Here is a 19,146-nt window from a genome sequence, read left to right on the forward strand (position 1 = left end):
TATTCTATTGTGAATTGTGTTGTTCGCAAAATGATAATAATAAATATCTAAGTTCAATATAGTGGCTTTGATTGATTCTCAACTCATCTCTGTTCAGATATTTGAAGTGCTTGTCATCTGACATACTTTCTTCTTTTGTTGTGTGTTTTAATGGTGGTGATTAGAGAAAAATAGGAGGATTAGTAATATGGAGATCAGGGACTTCTGTTTCTCTATATAGGGGAGTAGATTATGATGAACCAGAACCCATTAAGGGGTCAAAGAAGAATTCACAGTCTCTTTCTATGAAGTCCCAAATTAAAGGGTCTCCTAATCCTTCCTTGCTACCAACTGAGAAAGAGAACAGTGTACAAGATAGCAATGGACCTTTAGTTTCTAATGCTGGGAAAGAGGAAATAGTTGTGCAAGCACCAGAAATCAAGTATGAAGATGAAATTGACAAACTATTGGATGAACTTGGCCCAAGATACACTGACTGGCCTGGATCTAACCCGTTGCCAGTAGATGCAGATTTACTTCCTGCAACCGTGCCAGGTTACAAGCCCCCTTTCAGAGTTTTGCCATATGGTGTCCGGCCATCTCTTAGCTGAATGGACACTACCAATTTACGCAGCTTGAAGTCCTTCTAGGTTTTCTCTTAGCCGAATTTTAATTTATCACGAGCATCAGCACATTACAGATTTGAAGTCCTTCTAGGTTTTCTTTTGCAACTGTCATATTCGTCCATTTTGTGCAGCTTGAAGTTTGTATTTTAGTTCTTAGTCTTACTAAATGAGCAGTAATTCTATCTATGTACTCATTTGGGCTCTTGATCAATAAAAAATGTTGGCTGATTTTGCATGAAAAAATTATAGTTTCTATGAAAGATTAAATCCATGAGAGTTGTGGTCCTGTGTAACATAGATTATGAACCAAAATATAAATGTTTACATTTGGCTCCCTGTTATAGAAAACAATCTGCTACTGTTGTTTTTCTTTTCACTTATCCATTTTCAAGTTTTTGGGTAGGTCTTGTAGTGAACTAATGATTCATAGCTAATGTTTGTTTCAATCCACATCAGAAATTAACAGGTGGTGTAATGCTTTCAAGGAACAATGAATTAAATTAACAGCCTCCCTATACCAATTGATAATAGGCACACAAACGAAATAAATAACAATGTTCTCATCAGAAAGCAACTATATAACATAGGATTAGAGCATTTTTTTCAAGATAGTCATGAAGTAACAAGGAATAAATAAACTATCACAAATCCAACAAGGTTGATTAACACAAAAGCCAAATTAACAGCAGATTCTACTTCTACCACATATATTTTAAAATAAATATACATAAACATATAAATTACACCATACTTTAAAAAGTCAGATTATCACTTGATTTAGATTTGTACTGAACCGTGGGCTACACAATATCAATTATTACTTTATTCTTGGCAACACGTCTAATTTCTAAGCTGGCATATTAAATTGATGCATGCAAAGGTGTGCGGATACTAAAAACAAGATACGAAGGTTAAAAACTAGCTTGAAAAAGCCATATCACAGATTCTCCTCAAATATTGCACAATAATTCAAACTCATTCTATAGCTACAAAAAAAGGTGAATTGGTGTGTGTGCCAGTTTTGCCTTCCAAAACAAAATCCAATCCAATTCTATCAAACTTGCATAGTTGCATACAGTCAAAATTTATGAAAAAATCCTTCAGCATGTTACGTCAAACCTAGTTCTGTATATAACATTGTAAAAACTGTTCATAAATAAACCTAGTTCAGCAGTGGTGGATCCGAATTACCTGTCAGGTGTAGGGGAAGCTGTGGAGGAGCGCGGACGCCGGTGGAGGTGCGCGGACGCTGGAGAGCACGGGCAGCTGGGCCGCCTGCCGTTGGAGGTGTGGACGCTAGGGAGGGAGTGTGGGCGCCAGAGAGCTCGGGCACCGTGGTCGCTCGCCGCGGGAGGGAGCACAGACGCCGACGCACCTGGTCCACGGGAGGGCGGGGAACAGGCCCGCGGCACCTCAAGGTCAGAAACAAGGCGGCGGGAGACCGGGTCGTGGATGTGGACGGCACGGAGATGGGGAGGAGGCGGTGGCCGGGGGCTCTAAAACCCTAGCGCCGCCGGCCGAGGGATCTAAAACCCTAGCCGCCGTGGAGATGGGGCGCGTGGGTGCGGAGAGGGGGCGCGGGCATCGAGAGAGGTCCTGGGGTGCGGAGAGGGCGTGCGGGCGTCAGGAGAGGTTCGGGAGGCGGCGGTAGCGGGGCTCTAGGGAAAAAGTTGGGCAGCCTGACGGCGTTGGGAGGAAGAAGAGAGTGTCCAACACATTTTCACCTATGCGCCCTTGCTTTTATACTCAGGACGATTTGTAGGGGCAGTTCCTGATCCAGCCACCCCTACAAATGCATTTGTAGGGGCGGTTCCTGATCCAGCCGCCCCTACAAATATTTTGTATTTTATTAAATTATTAATTCTATATTTTTTATATCACAAAAACACAAAGTAATATAAAAACAATTGTATATATGCACAAATATAATATTTTATATTATTCTATATATGTAGAAATATATATATATAAACAATTGTTGTCAAAACAATATAGAAAACAAAAATTAAAAATTTGAATTTTAAAACTTCAACTACAATTTTATGATATTAAATGAAATAAAATGAAAATGTTGTAAACATAAAAGTTGTATAACTCATCAACATGTACAACTTTTATTTTGGTCATCTTGTCATGTAACTTTGTTTGAACGATTCAAAATTTGAAATTCAAACAATTTCAACTTGAAACAATATTTTAAAAGAGTAAATGATTTCAGCTGAAAAACTCACGAATACCAAAGTTGTAGAACTCATCAATATGTACAACTTTTATTGTGATCATATTTTCATTTGACCAAATTTGAACAGTTGAAATTTTTAATTTCAATAAATGGCAACTTCAAATAAGATTTTGAAACCTTAAATGATTTCAACAATATAAATCGTGAACATAAAAGTTGTTGAACTCATCACTATCTACAACTTTTATTTTGGTCACTTCTTTATGTGATAAACTATTAGTAAACATTGTTCACAAATTCACATATGACTCATAGTTTCATAAACTATACGAGAAACATGTTGATTTGTGAACAATGTTTACTATCACTTTGTCAGATGAAGAAATGATCAAAATAAAAGTTATAGATCTTTATGAGTTATACAACTTTGATATTCATCACTTTTTCAGCTGAAATCATTTAGTGGTTGAAAATCTCGTTCCAACTTGTCATTTTTTAAATATGAAAATTTGAAGTGCTCAAACTTTGTCAAATGAAAAGAATGACCAAATCAATACAGTAAGGGCATGATTTTAGAAAATTTTAGGAAAAAAAATCATCACATTTGAAGTTAGTATTAGAGAGAAAGACTAGTTATAAATTTTACCCAGATATTAAAAAAAATCATAACTATTCATGATGATCAACGATGAACAAGTTTGATTTCTCTTTTTAATCTGTGGCCGAAACTCGTAACTAGATTTTCTCCCTTATACTAATTCCAAATATGATGGTTTTTTTTCCTAAAATTTTCTAAAATTATGCTCTATCATTTTTACTCTAGTCATCTATCTTTGTCACTAATTATGAACAATTCAAATTTTGAATTTCAGAAAATGACAGCTTCAAACTTGATTTTCAACCAATAAATAATTTCAGTCGTAAAGGTGATGAATATAAAAGTTGTTGAACACATCACTATCTACAACTTTTATTTTGGTCATCTTTTTATTTGACAAATTTTGAATAGTTCAAATTTTAAATTTCAGAAAATGACAGCTTCAAACCTGATTTTCAACCACTAAATGATTTCAACTGTAAAGGTGATGAATATAAAAGTTGTATTACTCGTCAAGATCTCCTATTTTTATTTTGGCTATTTCTTCATTTCATAAAGTGTTAAGTGATTTCATAAAGTTTTAGTAGTAATAGAGTGGATGTTGAAATAGATTCATCTGGATGTTGCAAATGGTAGTCTCACACACATGCATAAATAGTCTCACACACATACAAAAATATGTAATCTTACACACATACATAAATATATAGTCTCACACACATGCATAAATGAAGTCTTACAAACACACACTTACACAAACACTCCACGTTCAACAACTAGCTAGGCCGATGTAATGACTTTCCCCTTGACACCTTTTTCGTTCCTATGGCAATATGTCTTTGGGTAGGTTCCTTTTCACAACACTGTTCTTCTTAGGAAAGTATATGAATAGCGGCATCTCATCGTAGTTATTGTAAGCTTCAACATCGTCCACGCCATCAATTCCAATAATGTGCTGTTTCCCGGAGGCAACCACGTGCTTTGTCTTCTTCTTTGGGGGGAGGTTACTTTGTGGGTCAGACATATAGAAAACTTGTGCGACACGTGAAGCGAGCACCCAAGGGTCATCTTGGTAGCCTAGATTCTCGAGGTCCAGGACTCTCAATCCGATCTCGTTCAGTTGGTGTTGTTTGATCCAGCGACATCGAAACAGGGCCACTGTTATATCCCTTCCATAGTCAAGTTCCTATATCTCTTCAATGATACCAAAATATTGGATCTTTCACCCCAATCCATCGAGAGCCTCTATTCGAATGCCGTTGTTTTGATTCACATATTTACTATCCTTTGCGTGGGTATAGTACGTATACCCATTAATGTCATAAGCATTCCAAGATGTCACTTGTCTCAATGGCCCCTCCGCCAACCTACTGATGGTAATAGAGTCTATGGTTTCTCTAGGCGGTATGTTTTGGTCCTTCAACCATGTAGTTAGTCGTTGCTTGTGTTGTTTCATGACCTAATCATCCGAACGACCATTTCTCTCCGCCATAATGATAGCTAAGTGTTCATCAATGTACGGTTGCATCAGTTGTGTACTCTGCAAGACACTATAATGAGCCCGACTCACCTCTTTGTAATCATGGTCGATGAATACTTTTCTACCACTGGTGCCCTTCCCAGCCAGCCTAGCCCTTGTGACGAGAATCGGGTTTACCAATCCCTTTCTGTACTTTTAAGTACTCTTGACAGCACTCGACGACTTCTTCAGTACTGTAACCCTCTATCATGGAGCCCTATGGGTATGCTCGATTATGCACGTATCGACTTAGAACCGACATGAACCGCTCATAGGACCACATTTCATGCAAGTAGCAAGGGCCCAGCGCCTGTATCTAATGAACCATGTGAATCATGAGATGTGGCATTATATCAAAAAAGTAGGAGGTAAACACATCTCTAGTTGGTTTTATGTCTCCACCACAAATTCATGTAGGTCACTCAGCTCTTGCTTGCCAATCGTCTTCTGTGAGATCTTCAAAAAGAAGTAGCACATGCGGGTGATGGCCATTTTCAAGAACTCTGGCTTTATAGCCTAGATTGCAATAGGTAGAAACACTGTCAGCATCACATAACAATCATGAGCCTTGCAGTGTGTTATTGACAGGTCCTTCATTCGACACTAGCTTCTTCACATTTGCTGAAAACCCAGTCGAGACTTTGACCCCCCTCAGGAAAGTGCATATAGCTCTCTTCTTGTCTGGTGTTAGGTTGAAGCATGCCGCGGGCAGAGTGTATTTTCCATTAGCCTCAGGTACCGGGTGAAGCTGTGGCATCATGTTTAGCTGCACCTATGTCTTTCCATGCTTTCAGACCATCCTTTGACTTGCCTGTGTCCATCAAGGTAGCAATGAGACTCTCAAAGATATTCTTCTGCATGTGCATAGCATCAATGGCATGGGGGACCTCCAAGTCTGGCCAATAAGACAGATACTGAAAGAAGATCGATTGTTTCTTGAAAGGTACGCCTTCGATAGGAGGTGTGCTTCTATCTCTGTTCGTCCCATCCAGATTCTTCTTTCCATAGACGACGCGTATGTTTTTCACCATTCTGTACACGTGTTCTCCGTTATGACGTCTCTCTGGAGGGGGTTCAATCTCTGGGTGTTGTCATAAAATCTAAAGAACAATTTGTTGCGGTACTTGTGACTTGTCTTTAAGAAGTGTCGGTTCCTTAGGTAAACTATCTTCTTAGATGCATCTAGGTACACCCATGTAGTACCATCCAAGCAAACCAAGCATCCTCGTCTTCCCTTTGATCTGTCTAGACAAATCAAACAGCGCGGGATAATCATTGGTAGTAACAAATATTATTGCTCTACATATGAAGTCCTCCTTTCGAAACGCATCGTACATCGGCTCCCCATGCCTCCATAGCCTCTCCATTTCTTGCATCAAAGGCTCGAGGAACACGTCTATATCAATGCCTGGTTGTTTAGGGCCAGAAATAAGAATAGTGAGGAGAAGGTACTTTCTCTTCTGACACAACCACGTTGGGATGTTGTACATGGTCAAGATCACTGGCCAAGTGCTGTGGTCGCTCATCCTCTCATTGAAGGGATTCATTCCATCGGTGCTCAAGCCAAACAGTACATTCCTTGGGTCATCGCTGAATTCTTTGTGCTTCTCATCGAACCTTTGCCACTGACTACAATCAGCCGGGTGTGCAATCTTATCATCATCCACCTTGCACTCATCATCCCACCATGTCATGAGTGCGGCTTCTTTAGGGTTTAGGAAGATACGTCTCAAGCGGTCGGTCACTGGCAGGTACCACATTACCAAGACAGGAATTCTTCTCTGCTTTGCATCGTTGCCTAATGGAGTGTCCTCTAGGGGCTGAGATTCTTGTACCACCTTTTTTGTACCCTTCTTATTCCTCTTTTCCCATGGAGGCTTCGTCCCCACCGTAAAGGTCATTGTTCTTGTACCGGCTGGCCCCACACCAGGGGACATTTATCCAGTGACTTGAACGTTTCGCCACGAAAAAGTATACAGTGGTTGGGGCATGCATGGATTTTTTCAACCCCCATTGTCAATGGACTTATGACCTTCTTCGCTTGGTATGTGTTGGCGGGAACTGAGTTTGGTTGTGGCAGCACCCATGACAGGAGATGCAATAGATCATTGAAACTACAGTCTGACCAGCCGTACTTAGCCTTCAGGATGAGTAGCTCAAGCACAAAACGTAGCAATGTCCAATGTGTCGGACAGCCCTTTTCAACACCATACACAGTCTCCTTCGATGCTTTTATCACCCTTTCCAAATTTTCTAGACCTTTCGAGCTATTTAGTAAAATCTCTGGTCCAAGGGCTCGAATCATGTCCTCCAAATCATCTTCATCCCCGACACGTGCTCCACCATCATTATTGGCACCACCTTCGTCGTTACCATCCCAACCACCAGCATCACCACCTTGTTCATTGCCAAACTCCGAATCCATTCGTGCATCAAGCTCTGCTGAATATTGGGACAGGGATTCTAGGGTTTCATCGTCGTATTCCTCCTCATCCTCGTCGTTAACAATAACCGTTTCACCATGATGAATCCACACTGTGTAGTCCTCAACAAATCCTCGCATAATCAAATGTGATCTGATGATAGTCACATCTGTCCATGCCATACGGTTCTTGCAATCTTTACAGGGACAAATAATTGTATCCTTATTCTCTGTCAATGTCGTTGCATGCTTCTTTGCGGCTTCAATAAATTTATCCACCTCTTCACGGAAACCTGCCTTGAACCTTAACGAACCATACATCCAAGAGTTCATGTACTTCCATCTTTTACAACAACAACAAAACAAACATTAAAGGACTACTTATTCAGATATATATAAAAATGAATCAAATTAATAATTACTTGAGAATAATTGTATATACTTCAGATATATATGAATATAAATCAAATATAATTACATGAAGCATACAAACACACCATGGTAGAAGAAAAATTAATTAATGGCCCATTTATCCATAAATAATTAAAATACATATTTGTTGATTACAATAAATAATTTTAAAGACAACAATTAGCAACAATTATATTTTACCCAATATCTTTCATGTAAACCCTAGTCCAATTTCATCAAACACAAATTTACAAAACCGAAATTAATAAAAAAACTAAACCCTAGATCTAGATCTACATACACATGAAACATCCATAAAACTAACTAATTGTTCACTAAAATCAAGAAACATGGACCAAATAAGGGTATGATCTTGTTCCCCTCTCTAATTTACCCTAGTATATTCAAAACTTGGGTCTAATTTGCTTCATAAGTAGCTCAAGCATCATAGAAGAGAGAGAAAAACAAAACTCTAATTACTCACTAACCAACCATTAAAACTTCAAAAAAAGTGTGGAATAGCATTTTTTTCTTACCATCTACAACCTCTCCACCAAAGAATTTAAGACCAAAACCTTCCCCCCTTAGTAGAACAATTTTTGGAGGTGCCCAAAGCCTCCCGTCTTTCTTTCACGGGTTGGAGTGAGTGACCCGAGGAGGAAGGAGGTACTGCAGTTTGCTTTTATATATGGGTCATTTGTATGGGCGGCTGGTGATTGAGCCGCCCCTACAAATGCCGCCCCTACAAATCAGAGGTATTTATACGCGGGCATTTGTAGGGGCGGCTCAATCACCAGCCGCCCTTACAAATAGCAATACCGGGGGCAGCTGGTGAGTGAGCCGCCCCTATAAATCCGACCCATTTGTAGGGGCGGCTCGTATCACCAGTCGTTACTGCTGTTCCATTTGTAGAGGCGGCTAGTCTTTGGGCTCTCGAATACGTCACTGTAGGGGCGGCTCAATCATTAGCCACCTCTATAAAAAATTTATCCCATTGCTACCGACCGTTTTTTAGGCAGTGGTTGTCGTTGGGGAGGGCGACATCACGAGCAGAGAGCTCGGCTGGTTTCTTCCGACGGCCTACGGGTGACGGCATCTCTGAAAGCAGATCGGCTGCAAATGGCGCGGGGGCTCTGCACGCGCGCGAACGAATCGTTTAAATAGATAGACAAGTAGTTTTGCTGGTTGGCCAGTCGGACTCGATTCCGACTAGCGATCGGAGCGGACTTCAGTTGGGCTTCCGGCCTTATCTGAAATTCTGAGCCGGTTATTGGGCCGGGCGGCCAGCAGGCCAGCACTACAGAGGTGACAAGGACGAGGACTCGTGCCAAAGTCAAGGCCAGCGCATCCTATATATGAGAATTTCAAATTTCAAATGGAATTTTCTCGGTAAAATAATCAAACTACCAAGCGCTTATTTGGATAGATGTTCCAAATATTAAGAGCAACTCTAAAAGTCTTTTTATATTCTTCCTAATGATAGGAATAGAGATTTTATTAGAAAAATACACCCCAACAGTTTCTCTAATTATATCTCCAATTATAGTCATCATCTCCATTCCGGATTTTTCGCTACCTAAAGATGAAGAGTCGCTCTAGCCCTCTAGAGTGTGCAAAAGATATAAATAAGTTGTTAGAGGGTGAAAAGATATAAATAGCGAATTTTAAGTTGTCCAAATAATGATTTAGAGAGTGATTTTTAAAAAAAAAATTAAAGATGCTCTAACGAGAGTATTTTGATTTTAAAAGACCCATTAAAAAATAAAGTTTTTCTTTGGTACCTCCGAAGATGTGTAATTGTAAGTAAGGATAATTCAGCTAAGCGTAATTGGACAAAGGTAACAATTGCTCCCACCCTGACGACCCGTGGTCATGCTCCATGCCATCCACATGACGCCCATGCCACCCTACATGCGTGCTCTCTCTTTCCCCGTGCCACTCCCAACCACCACCGCCGTCCTCTCGGTACCATCGTATAAAAGCAGTTTTGTTTCTCTAGTGATAGAGGTCCACATACAACTCTGTTTTTGTTGCTAACCGAAGGACTCCAGAATGCTTGAAAGCAACACACGTAGAAGTAACGTTGGGCTTACGGAACAGAAAGTAAAAAGAGGGCCCAGCATGACCTCCCCTATGGGACAGACGGTTAGCGGAATGCCCATCACGGCCCACTTATCAGTAGGCATACTTTCCCTTGAGAGCTCTGCTCCCACTCTCCTGAATTTTTTGTTTTTTAGTCTTTTTTTTTTTGAAAATTTTTTACAAATATGCCCCTGGAGGTATGATTTCAAAATCTGGACCCTTAGCTCAGCGTCATCGTTGGTGGCGCCGAGCTTATACATCTCGGCGCCATAGATTTTGGCGCCTAGGTCTTAGGCTCGATGCGGACGTGGCGGTGACTTGGCAGTCAGTTTGACGCCGTAGATCATGGCGCCAAGCTCGGCGCCATGGATCTTGGCGTCGAGCTTGACGCCGTGGTTATTGGCGCCAAGCCCTGTCTTACGTATGGGCCCTCCCTTCCTTTCTCTCTTCTTCTCTCTCTACCACTCCCCGAACCCGCGCTGCCACACCGCCACTGCCGTGCGTAGCCCCGGCCGCCCGCGCCCACGCCGGCCACCGCGCCCGCCGTGCGCCGCCCCTCCCGGCCCACGCCGCCTCGTCCGTCCTGGCTCGCCGCGTCCACCGCGCGCATATGCGCTCCCTCCGGCAACCCCGACCGCGACACGGCCCTGGCTCCCAGCGCACCGCGACCTCGCCGGCGATCCCGTCCTTCGTGTCCGCATCGCATTGTTGCATTGACTTGGATAGGTAAATTTTTTTAATATGCAATGTAGGTACTTAGTTAACTTGAATTGTAGTGCTACTTTGATTATTTGGTAGTTTCTAGTAAATTTGATGATGTAGGTAGTTGATTTAGTTAGTGAGATAGATATAGTTAGATAAATATAGTTAGATAGCTAGTGACACAGGTACATAGATATAGTTATTAGATAGCTAGTTGATTTAGTTAGTGAGATAAATATAGTTAGATAAATATAGTTAGATAGCTAGTGACATAGTTATTTAGGGTGTACTTGGTTAGTATCTATTAGAGAGGTACTGTATAGCAGCTACTTTGGACTAAACGAACTGTATTTTAATTTTTGTTTGAACTACTAGATCGACAATCTAGTGAGCATATATCATGGAGGCACCATGGAAAGAGATCGCTATAGATATATTGAGTTTGTTGAGATGCAAAGCGTGCCTGTGTTATTCAATGAGAAGCCATCGTTTAGTGAGTTGGTTGGAAGGGCTCGGGAGGAGCTACATTGCCATGGAACTGATGATGATGATGGCATCGCAGTGGAGGGTGTACTTCACCTAGGTTCCCCTCCCAACATCCTTAGGAAGATGATTTCAATTGGGTGTGCAGACCAGTGGGAGAACTATGTGAGATCAGCTATGAAGTGCTAGCTCCAAAGTTTGGACGTGGTTGTGCGTCGGGTGTTAGTTGATCCCATCCCTCATGGGTTTTCCCCACCAATGGGTCAGTAGGCACACTTCGACCCTCCCGTCCTGGAACCTGATATGGATGTGGAGATTGCACCTATGGTTCCTGATGCTGAATCTGCCCGCAATGTGCTAGTTCGAGATGCTTGTCAGACTCATGATGTTGTGGCAGATCCTTCTCATGAGATCCCTTTGACACAGAATCATCCGAGTAAGTGTCTTATTCTCATGGTTATTAAGAGCTTACACCATTCCTTACATCCAATTTTTTATTCTTTCCTCATTTTTCTACTTATGTTGCATTAGACATTCCTGACAATGTGGATGTGCCCCACTATTGCTGCGCAAGTGCTCTGTGGACATGGATTTCGTGGCTCCAATAGTGTTGAAATTATAAATGATTCAGAGCCATATGAGATGGCAAGGGCTCTTGATTTTGATGATGATTGTCCTGTTGGATAGCTAACAGAGAGTGATGTTGAGATGCTGAGGCGTATCTTTCCCGGCCGTTGTGATCCAAGAGTTCATGAGTTCAGCGATCTTGCTCATTCCGATCAGGCATGTGCAGAAGGACGTGATGATGAGCTCCTAGAAGCTCCTGAGGCCGGTCCTAACATGGTAATTGAGAATGGGAGGGTATTCAAGGACCTCCCTGCATTGAAGAGGTGGTTGTAGGTATTTGCAGTGATATGAAAGAGACCTTATAAGGTCTTGCATTCATATGCGGAGCGCCGTTACATAGTTGTGTGTGACAAGAAACGCTGCCCATGGAGGGTTTATGCAAGGAAGCAAAAGGTCTCCAAAAAAGTGGAAGATCACAAAAGTTGTCGGGCCACATAATTGTGTTGACCATGTGCTGACACTGAAGCATCGGTAGTTGACATCTACCCTCATTGCCAAGCGGTTGATGGGAATATTGCAGGGAGAACCCAACATGAAGGTTAGGACAATTATCAGGACCGTTGAGGCGTTGTATGGAGGTTATGTGATAACTTATGGTAAAGCTTGGAAGGCTAAGCAGCGAGCGTGGAAGATGATATATGGGGACTGGGAGGATGGGTATGAGCAGCTGTCGGTACTTTTCAATGCAATCAAAGCGGTGAATCCAGGCATGCATTATGAGTACATCCCAAAACCAAATGCATGGAAGGATGGGAGGCAGATATTCTTTCGTGCTTTCTGGTGCTTTCCTCAGTGTGTCGAGGCCTTTAGGCAATGTTGTTACGTCTTCTCCATTGATGGTATGTTCTTGATTGGCAAATACCAGGGCACACTTCTTATATCCATATCCTATGACGCGAACAACAAGTTGGTTTCTTTGGCATTTGCTTTGGTTGAGAAGGAAAACAATGACAGTTGGGGATGGTTCTTGAGGCTAGTTCGGATACATATGGTTGGGCCTAGCAGGGAGGTTGGCGTCATATCTGATAGGCACCAGGGCATACTTAATGTCGTGCGAGAGCAGATATAGGGGTATGCACCTTTGTACCATCATTGGTGTACTCGACACCTTTGCCAAGAATCTACTCCGGAAGGATGGTGTGAAGGTTAACTTTGATCTGTTGACAGGTATTATCTTCAATTATTGCCTCCATTGATGGCCATTTGTTCATGCACTTGCCTTTTTGACATGTAATCTTGCTTTGTCTAAAATGTAGGTGGTGGCCGGAGACTCACGGCTTTCACTTGCCTTTCGGAGAGATGACAGTCACGCTCTAGAACTGTCAGAAGATGCTAGGTTTGAGGATTCACGGCAACGCAGTGACTGGGCAGTGCAGGTCAGAAGGTTAGAGAGCACGAGTAGAGGCCTTCCTTGGGCGTGAGGTTGGTGAGCAAGGGACTCACACTTCTGGAGTTCTAATCTCCTAGCTCCGGCAAGAGTTCGCACAGTACCCCGAGGAGATAGATGAGGAGACAGTTGGGTACTACTGTAGGGCGTGGATCCTACACCTATTTGCATGCGTTCTCTTCCTCGATGCCACAGGTGACACTGTGTCATAGATGTGGGTCCACTGCCTTAGTGACTGGGACCAGGCAGGTCAGTACAGCTGGGGCTCTGCAGTATTGGGTTTTCTTTGTCGATAGCTTTACGAGGCGTGTCATCGGACTTCGTCCACAACATCACTTGGTGGATGCGTGTACCTGCCCCAATTGTGGATGTGGGCTCGTCTACCAGTTAACCGTCCCGAGGTTCTGGCTCGTCGTAGGTGGTTCCCAAGTCAGCCTCCACGTCGGCAGCCGACGTGGGCGTACCTTTGGGACCAGGTTAGGGTTCCACACGTGAGGTTACAACGGGCGTACATTGAGTTCACGAACGAGCTAGACACGCTCATGGCGTCTAGTGTAAGCAAATTTTATTTCCCATGCTGGTTTAAAATGGTTTAGTATAGCATCTAACATCTTGTTTGGACATGTTGTAGGTGTCGTGGGAGCCATACGATGGAGAGGAGGCACTTTCTTTTTAGTTGAGCAACATGTGTGGGTGCGACGACGACTTATATAGGATGAGGTGCCCTCTAATCTGTTTCTATGCTGTCGAGTTTCACCTGCCAGATAGAGTTGCACGCCAATTTGGAGTGAGACAGCTTTGGCCAACGGCTCCATTCTCGACTGACGTTGACTTACACAAGTAAGTGTTTTGCTATTTCAATTGTCTCGTGATGGTCCATTTCCATTAATATGGTGACATATACATGGATTGAAGTAATGATGACATACGTGCAGGTTGGATCGTCAGAAGAACAGAAAGATTTTTTATTGGGAGAAGCACCACCAGTACTACATTGAACAATGGGAGCTGTTGCATGACAACGTGGACGAGAACAACGAGCCACACACGAACTATGAGTTCAGGTGCTACTAAGCTTGGTACCAATGTGCGACACGTTGCAGGCAGAGGCTACAATGGACAGAAAATGACTACGCCGACATCGAGTCCTCCAATGATGAAGACACGGCGTACGACCAATCTACTCGTGCAAGAAGGCAGGTGGAGGCAGGACCAATCTTGAACAGAGTGGTAAGTCAATTGCCTTATTTTTCTATGTTAAGTTACATACCAATATATTATGCGTTAAAGGTATCTATTTTAGTTTGTGGCACCTTCGAGTCGTAGCATCCTTATAATTAATTTAATCATGCAACATAATCATGCCTTCAAAAGAGGACCGGATGGAGTTTGATGCATGACCAAATGGATATTGTGATGACCTATAGGTGACGGGACAAATTGGGATGGGTTTAGTCCTAGTAGTTGTTAGTGAATTTTTCTTCTACAAAAGAAAACAAAGCTTGTTGCTATCTGTTGAGAAGTATTATTACTGAAAATTTTGTTGCAGGGCAATACCCTCAAATGCTCCGATGAAGACATTGAGCGCTTCCTAGACGTAAGATTCATAATATTCTTTCAAACATATTATTAATATGTTAAATTCTTTCAGTTAACATAATTTTGTACAACAGAGGCTGTCACGTCAACTACGCCGTGCGACTGCTCGTTGTGGTTACAGGACAGCCACGACGCAAGACGTGCACGTTCCTTCCACAAGTAGAGGAGGCTTAGGTTCCTCTAGCCAAGCACCTATAGAGTCCATAGGCATTGCATACGAGGACGAGGATGACGACGACGACGAGGTGGACTAGAGGCACGAGGAGCTTGGCCCGTCTCAGCTCCAGGATGCTCCCTTGACTCAGCCTATAGCCTTCAGGCACTAGGCGACGCCGTTCACCTGACCCTTACACTCTAGGCACCAGCGCTCTTGGTCACAAGGGTAAGGGTAAGACTAGGAGGCAGTGAGGGTTTATGGTAGATGTTATTATGTACTATTATAGACTTTGTAGTTAGTTTCCTATAACTATTTGGGACTATATGGACATTGTGGACTATTTGGACTATGCAGGACATGTTATGTTGATTGTGATGTTCGCTGTTGTTGTATTGTGCTCTTTGGACATTAAATGTTTGGATTATATAATGATGTCTCTGTTTGTAACCGTAGATGCTCCTGAAATAAGGAAAACTCTTGCGAATTTTTTCTGTGAATCAATAATTATACTATACTGATAAAAAGGCATAAATATAGTACATAAATTAAATGTAAATTCATTAGAACGTGTATAGTCCAATCATATCATACATACGCTTTGCAGATGAATTTAGGCTTTTAAGTAATAGTGAACGAATCTAGGCTTTTCAGACAATGAAAATAGACTTTTCAGTTACAAGGACGAGGAGTACGATGACAGCAGCGATTTATCACTTCACATACATAGTACACCTATAGCATTTAGGCTTTTCAGTGATTTATCATGTCAACGACGAATAGACTTTTCAGGAAATGAATCTAGGTTTTTCAGTGTCCATTGAAATAGGCTCTTCAGTGAAACTAATTAGGCTTCTTGTGATCAGTTATAATACATTGAAACGGAAACTAAACATGTCTCTGCCTATATATACGCAATGTTGGATGCATTGCTACTTATTTCTCAACTAGTATTTTTTTTTCGTTGCAGTACCAATGTCTGGAGGGCCGTCCAAAGGGAGAGAAAAGGGGAAGGGAACTACCATTGTGTGGGAGGGTTCTCTTGGTCCCGATTTCTTTGAGGAAGCTCTTTATGAGAGGTTTCCAGTTGAGAGCAAAAGTGATTTTACCAAAAAGGCACCACTGAAAGAATACGATGAACGGAAAGAAGAGTGGCCTAAATGCATGCATGGTGAGGACTGCCTAGTGCAGATGTTCACCGAGGGAATAGATGGAGGTCATCGTTTCTTCAAATATCCACGAGCATGGGTAATTGCTATTACTATTTGTTTCTTCAATATGTTCCTCTTCTATACAACTTACATGATATACTTATTGTAGTCTTCCTTGACCGAAGAAAACCGTGGGTTCACTAGGTAGGTCGATCCTCGACCTATTTATCTGCATGCGGAGTACATCTATTACCTGCAGGACCGTATCTTCGTTCTAGAAAGGGAAGTTAGCAGCGGTTACAAGGACGACGAATAGGACAACAACAACAACAATGGTGCCGGTTCACAGGAGGCACTCTGCAATGATCCATATTGCACTTGCCCTAATCACAAGAACAAGGGGCCTCCGCCATCACCCCGCCGCCACCACCAACAACAATGGGAGGCTACTGTGGAGAAGGTGCAACATAATTTGCTATGTGGCCACACTATTATGACAACCCTATCTTATTCATATGGCACATCCATGTGTTTGTTGTTTGGTTTAATTACCTAAGACATATTAGGTTTAATCGAAGGAATTATGTACCCTTGTTTGGTATATGTTCTCACGTGATATTTCATGTGCTTGTTGTTCGCTTCAATTACCTCAGGCATGTTAGGTTTAGTTCAGGACCTCTGTACCCTAGTTCGGTACATGTTCTCACATGCCATTTCATGTGTTTTGTGTGTTGAATTATATAATGTCCTACTTCATTATGTTTTGTTTGCAGCACGTGATCACATTTTACTACGTCCACAATATTAAACTAAATATTATGACCACGAATAATAAAAATAACTGCACTGGACACTATTTACGAGATCCTGCTGCACCTCCCGGCCAAGGATCTCTGCCGCTTGCGCGCCGTGTGCCGGCCGTGGCGGGCCTTCCTCTCAGATCCGCAGTTCGCCGCGGCCCACGCCACACGCCCCCCGGGCCGCTTCTCATTCCTGCCTATAGCGATAACGAGAAAAATGACAGACTTGTGGAAATCATGGGTCTATCCGGCCACAGCCTTAAGAAGGCGCCTAAGAAGTATGGCGACAGGGTTGTCAGGACGGCCAAAGATCTTGTTCATGTCAGTAATATAGGAAGCTTCAACAGCAGATTGCTGAACCCAGCTACTGGAACTATGTATTACTTCTCAGACAGGAAAGGACAAGGTGCCTCTTATTTATTTGGACAGAGTGCTAGCAAAGGCGAGCACAAGGTGCTTGGAAGGTTTGATAAGATTGGTTCAGGTAGGCCTATTCATCAGCTGATTGAGGTCTTCACGCTCAACAATGGCGGCCATGCAATTTGGAGGGAAAATCAGGCCCCTCCACGGAGGGTTGCAGCCAATAGGTGGCTCATGTGGTCATTGATGGGGTTGCCTACCTTTTGTCTTGGGATGCCTTTTATGAGCTGACCTTCTCTAGGAGAGTTAACAGGGAAGACATGATAATTACATTTGACCTTGAGACAGAGGAATGGGGGACTATCTTGGGACCCAATATCAGCTTTCTTGGTAATGCTTTTCAGGTGCTTCCTGGTTGGCTTACCTTGTCTGACCTGAATGGCTCTTTGGCTGTTGTGTGCTTGTATGGCCTAGTCCCTAGTATGGACATATGGATTTCGATAGACATTGCAAAGGGTGACTGGGTCAAGTGGTATAGCATAACATTTGAACAATATGACATGCTTTCCTATGTGCATCCTTTGTTGGTCCTAGATGACCAGAAGGTAGTCATATATATAGAAGACAAGGAATTACTACAGATTTATAACCCAAGAATGAACACTTTCACAAATGTTGTGGAGCTGGAGCACTGCTCTTCAATTAGTTTGTATACAGGAAACCTGTTGAGCTTGAAGTGTTGAGAACTAATGACGTGAGTATTCTTATATAATCTTTATTTCTCGCTTTTCCCCCAGATGCATCTGTATGAATAAATGTGTTCTTTCCTGTTTACATTATAGGTACTTCTCATTTACTGGTGGGAAGGAAGTGATATACCAGTACTGATGTCTATCAGGGAGTAAGGTTTAGCCTTTGAAGCTGCTTCCTCTTGAGATGTTAGTAGTGTTTCTGATTATTGTTATCAAGGGTGATAGAGACTATGCACATCCCCTTTTCAGTTTCAGAATGTCAGTTGGTGATGTATGGCCAAAGAACTTTTTCCTTCTAATGTTGGTCTTTTACCCCATGTTTCATATATTCTGCTGGATTGAGTAGGTGTAATGTTTACTGTTCTGCGAGGCTTAGAAAGTCTGCTACAAAGCACATAAGGCATAATGGAATCTGTTACTTGACTCAAATGTATGCATGAGGATTGAGGACATTTGGATGTTATAATCCGTAATCCATCCTAATAGTTTGATTGCATAGTAAGTAATAGAGTTGTTTTGATGAAGTCGCTGCTTTTCTTGAAAGCTTCAGAACAGGGAACCCACCTCTTTCCGTTGTTTGTAGCAACTGCCATTTTTTATGTTTGGCTTTGGCATTTTGTTTCCACTCTTCTATGTTACTCCATCTGTTTTTATTTACATGTCATATTAAGTTTGTCCTAAGTCAAACATTTTTAGCTTTGATCATCGATTTTCTAAAAATTATATAGGTTTATGATATAATAAGATTTATGTTTTTAGATTCACTATCAAGAACACTTTCATAATATATAATCCATATGTTGTAAAGCTGTAAGGATTTTTCAAAATGGATGATCAAAATTCGTAATGTTTGACTTGGGACAAACCTAATGTGACATTAAAATAAAACTGGGGGAGTAGAATGCTCAACATTTACTCGTTGAATATTGTTTGGTGTACACAGAGTTCTGACCAAAGTGCAATTGTAGTCAACTAAGTTGTTAATAGCTGGCAAATGGTTTCCCATACGTTGGAAAACATGCGGCTAAAAAGTACTGTTTGCTGATTTGTTGTGAAAAAAAAACACTATAAGTCAAACTGATAAGTTCAAGCGAACAAGTGGTGATTTCCACGTTGGAACTGATTTCCCATCTGAAACAACTCTGATTGATAGGGCTTAACCCCTTCAGAACCTGCTCCGGCTCTTGAAATGAAACCTGCAACGGTACATTGAAAGTGATGTCGTGTTGCCAGCAGAGACCAAAAAATCTAGTTGGTTGGTAGAGACTCATGATTCATGACAAATGCCCTGTTCGGCTGGCTGGAAAAACGG

The 19,146-nt window shown here is 42.1% G+C and overlaps 1 pseudogene; it reads left to right on the forward strand.

Annotated features, from left to right (window-relative positions):
* The first annotated feature begins 16,759 nt into the window (after positions 1-16,759).
* LOC136543468 (F-box/kelch-repeat protein At3g23880-like) lies at positions 16,760-17,825 on the forward strand (annotated as a pseudogene).
* Positions 17,826-19,146: the final 1,321 nt, after the last annotated feature.

Source organism: Miscanthus floridulus, chromosome 3 (genome assembly GCF_019320115.1).
Source record: "Miscanthus floridulus cultivar M001 chromosome 3, ASM1932011v1, whole genome shotgun sequence".
In the NCBI taxonomy this organism is placed as follows: domain Eukaryota; kingdom Viridiplantae; phylum Streptophyta; class Magnoliopsida; order Poales; family Poaceae; genus Miscanthus; species Miscanthus floridulus.